This window comes from Rhagoletis zephyria, unplaced genomic scaffold (assembly GCF_001687245.7).
Source record: "Rhagoletis zephyria isolate East Lansing unplaced genomic scaffold, Rhagoletis_zephyria_1.1 Rzeph_scaffold_02007, whole genome shotgun sequence".
NCBI classification, from domain to species: Eukaryota; Metazoa; Arthropoda; class Insecta; order Diptera; family Tephritidae; genus Rhagoletis; species Rhagoletis zephyria.
In genome coordinates this window covers 67,523-72,655 of record NW_016159091.1, presented here as the reverse complement: position 1 = coordinate 72,655, position 5,133 = coordinate 67,523, and positions in this window count along the sequence as shown.

The window sequence follows — 5,133 nt, the reverse complement described above, 5'->3', positions numbered from 1 at the left end:
CGATACGATACTAGGGTTCTGGTACTCGATTCCAAAAAATATCGTTTTAAAACTATCGAGTAGAAGATATCGGTATCGAATGCCAAAAGTATCGACATGGTATCGTATCGTATCGAAATTCGTGTCCCTAGCTGAAAGTTACCTGAACCAGGTAACTAGGTGGGCCGTCAACGGCGGCCTCGCAGTATATCTTAGCAAGGTGGAACTGGTTTTGTTTACGAGGAAGTACAAGATACCTGTTGTGGCCCTTTCCTTGAGTGGGGGTGTTCGTCTGCGGCTCTCAGACGGGGTCAAGTACTTAGGCTTGATACTGGATAAGAAGCCGTCGTGGAAGCCTAAGATTGAGGAAAGGGTAAAAGAAAGGTGTCAGATGTCTTGTACTGCTATAGGAAAGCTATCGGTAAACGGTAAGGTATCTTACCTAAAGTAATTTATTAGCTCTATAGAACCATATTTAAGCTTATCTTGTTTCACAGAGACCTTGTCTGGCCTCTAGCTGCCATCAAGGACGCGGAGGACTCACTGGTAAAAGGTTTGATGATGCTTTATAAATCGGTAAAATAATATCTGACTTCTTTATTTATCGCGTCGGAATACTTCTTAGGTACTTCTAGTTTAGGTGCCGGATCACAGTGACATCGTGGAAAACTGCGAGGCTCATGACCTGGCGTTGGAGAGGCACCCTTAAATCGTTATCCCTAGATAAGGAGATACTAGGGACGCCTCTTTCCTCCTGCGGTACACTCTTGGATTGTTAGGCCTAGTGTAAGCTCGGCCCCGTACCTTACTAAATACCTAATAAAATAGAAAAAAGAAAGCGATGCTCCTTTTGTGGCATAAAAGAGGAATATAAAACGTTTCTCCGCTGCAGAAAATCATCTCCACACTTTCTCTTAGACTGCCCAACCTTCGCGAGGCTAAGATGGAAGCATTTTGGCTCGCTCTTCTGAACTGACGCTGAGCTCTCAGGAATAGAAATTAGACGCATTCGAAATTTGGTAACCGGCTTGCGGTGTTAACCTAAACGAACCTAACCTGTACTTCCTTGATCTATGAAATAGTTGGTCACATGCTCTGCATTGCCATCATTTGCTCCTGCATAAATTTCATAAAGTTGTTTATGGTAGCTTCTTACTACTATTCTGACCAAAAAGAGGTTATGTCGGAGGAGTATTTTTGAGCATTTGTGCATATGAAGTAAAGTTATAAACAGTCATTCGCGCAGATATTGGCTTAGCGGGTCCTGGTATAAGATTTTGCCTAATAGGAATATTTTTGGGAATTGTTTTCTCTTTCATTGAGATATAAACTGGACAACCTCTATAGTTAGCAGTCTGATTTCCAAAACAGTTACTGCACTTTTTGGATTTTGTGTCCATTTTTGGTTTCACATATTCTTTAGAAGTGTGTAGATCCCCACAGATAACACAGACACCAGGTAAGATGCAACAGCAACGTGTGTTACCAAATTCCTGGCAGTTATAACATTGTAGGGCCTCTACGCTTATGAGGTTCTTCTACGGAGATTTTACGGTGTAGAAGATATCGCAATTGATATATTTGATGCACTTCCCCTTTCTATAGCTTTCTAGCTATATTTTTAACATCGGTTCGGGGATGTGTTCTTTATTTTTGATGTTGAAGACATTGCGCACCTTAAAACCTTCTTCCCTAAGGGCTTCTTGTGAGTTCACACTGCCTTGTGAGTTCGATGCCTTTTATGACGACTTCTAGTCCGCGACTACTTTTAAATTGATAGGTCTAATAAGATTTCTTACATTTATCAAACTCACTGGTAATTTTACGAAAATTATTATCGCTTTGAGCTTGTATTTTCACTTCATGTATATTACCCTTTTTTAATAGGAACCACATGAAAATTATTTTCCCCTCCAGGTTTTAAGAGAGTATCTACCAGAGCATTAGAACTTTATTCTCGTAGATAAATCGGAGGAGGCTTGTATTTTTTAACTACCTATTGGTTAGAATCATTATTCATATCATCGAGAATACTAAAACGATTATTCTCCGCCGATGTAGAAGTACCTGAAGTGACTACTTTCAAGATTTTATTTTTTTGGGCTGCCAACTGTTGCAACGGCTTTTGATGCAGAAGTGCAGGGCATACTGTCTGCTCTACTTTTAATTAAATCGTCAAAAGACAAATCCATAATATGTACAGACTGCCTCTCGGCATTTGAAGCCATCAAATCGACAAGAACCTCATCGGAACCAATTATCGCCATAAAACAGCTCATCATTCAACTAGGGGAAAGAATAAAATTGATGTGGATTCCCGGCCATGCAGGTATCAATGGAAATGAGTGCGCAGATAAAGCAGCCAAATCAGCAACGAAAGCTCCAGTTTTTACTTTCATGCCGTTCTCAAGCAAAGCCGTGGCGATATTAATATCCAAAACTGCATATCAACGATGTGCCATTAAGTGGGCAAATTACTCCCACATATACAAGTCACACAATCCAAATAGAACTGCCATCCGGCTTCCTACGACGACAACAACAGCCATGAATAAATGCTTCATCCGCCTAAGACTAGGTCACACTAGCCTAACTCACGCCCATTTATTGAAAAACGAGTCTCAGCCAACATGTCAATTTTGCCGCAATGCCCCCTTAACCATCCCCTATATTCCCAAAGACTGCCCGCTACTTACAGATTCCATATCTTCCTTCTTCCCGATCCCCAACCCTTTAGAATTGCTTACTTATTCGAATGAGAAAAATATTAAACTGATATTTGAGTTTTGTAAAAAAATCGGTATTGATAAATTACTATAATCCATCACAACGCATGCACTTACATATGTACACCTTAAGCCGATAGCCCTGGCAGCTAGTGCTTAATTGGTTATAATTTTAATTGTAATTAATTTAAATAAATAAATAAATAAAAAAAATTTTTGGGCTTTGTTTTCCATTTTTTCGGGTGTGCGCTTTCGCTTTTGCTTGTTTTTCTTCTTTGTTTGTTGCCGTCGAAGCATTGGTATCGGCAGCTGCGTTGTTTTCCGCATTGATCACTGTTGGAGAGCAAGAAGATGCTCTTTGCTTGGCTGCATCTGCTGTTTGTGATGGTGTGTTAGCAGTATAAGGCACGGTGCACATTAGAGCGATACGATATGCGATGCGATATGCTATACAATACGCGATGCGATATGAATGGGACATCGGCATGTTGAGTACGTGGGAATTGGTAGCAAGCGATGAAAACTGTGCACACTTGCACGACAGCGACACCGCTGCGATATAATATCGCATACGTAACGCACGTGCGACACCGCTGCGATATAATATTGCATGCGTATCGCACGTGCGATACGGTTTTCTGAACGAGGTGAGATTAGTATTACGCGGCATTTTTTGCAATAAGCATGATCGTTTCACAGGCGTAATCATCATCCTCAATTTTTTTTTGTCGAATTAATATAAAAAAACCATGTTTATGGAACTATACCGAAAAAAAACTACCGTAGAACAGACATGACTAGTTTGGCATGGAGAAATATAGCGTCTGAGTTCTAGGACACAGGTAAGTACACAAAATAATATTTTTCGTGAAAAGAAGTTTAAAGATAATTTTAAACATATTTATTTTTGATTTTGAATAGCAAAAAAGATTTGGTGTTTGTTTAAATGTTAATGATTAACTATTTTGTTTCAAATACTCAAATAAATAGTAATAAATGTACTTAGAAGAAATTAAGAAATAATCATCTTATTTATCATTAAAAGAAGAAATCAGATATAATAAAAATAAAAAATTATGTATTTATGTAGATAATTATTTTTGATTATTCGTTATCTTATATATAAAAATAAGTTCACGTTTTTGGTGTGACCTCATAACTTGAGAACGGCTCCACCGAATTCAACCAAATTTATACGGCATATTCAGGCTATCATGCAGATGGTTTGTGTGAACTTTGCCCGAATTCGTAGAAGGGGGTGTGGCACCTCCCATACTAGCTAAAATTTTCATATTGTATATCTCTTGAAATATTTGTGGTATAGTACTGGAAATGGGTATAGAGGTATATCAAATAATTCCATACTAATGGAGAAAAATGGGCGGTATTGGAAAAGAGGGCGTGGCACCTCCCTTCTTATATATAAAAAAATAAGTGCAAGATTTCCACCAAAATTTATACGGCATAGTCGGGCTATTATGCAGATGAGTTATGTGAAGTGTGCCCGAATTCGATAGAGTGGTTCATGATATATGATAATTTATGGCTGTCACATGAACCACGTATATGGTACAATAGCAGATACATGAAAAATCGCAAGCATAGTGAAAAATTGTTGCTATGATGTGCTGTGTTTATTTTTTCTTCGGATAAATTAAGTCAAGTATAAACATGGCTGCAATATAGTAAAAAAAAAATTCATATAGAAAAATTCCAGGATTTTTCATTCATTTTTCAATATTTGGTGCAGAGAAGCACACCGGGATACCGCTAGTATTTTTATATGTTTTTTTTTCTCTTGAGTGTTATTTTATTATCTTTATCTATATTAATAAAAATGTTGTGTTCGTATGTCATGGTCGTCAAAACTCGAGAACGGCTGAACCGATTTGAATAATTATTATTTTTTATTGTTCGGTATAATACCAGAACCAATGATATCGCAAAAAACTGGAGGGTTGCCACCTATTTGAAAATTTTTAAACCCAAATATATTGATAAAATAAACAAATTATTGCAATATGGGTATCAAATTAAAGAGGCTTAAGAAAGATAGTTGCGGGAAGTATTTTTGACGGGGGGTGCCACCTATTTGAGAATTTTAACTCAGTTAAGTTGATTAAGTAAATGAAATATTGCAATGTGGGTATCAAATTAAAGAGTGTTAAGAAGGCTTGCAGCCGAAAATATGTATCATTAGGGTTGCCATCTGTTTCAAAGTTTAACTAAACTACCCTGATGAAATAAATGAAATATTACAATATTGGTATCAAATTAAAGCGGGTTAAGAAAGATAACTGCCAGAAATATTTTTGTTGCCACTTATTTGAAAATTTTAACTCAGTCAAATTGATAAAATAAATAAAATATTGCCATGTGGGTGTCAAACTAAAGAGTTTTAAGAAGGCTTACAGTCGAAAATATTTTA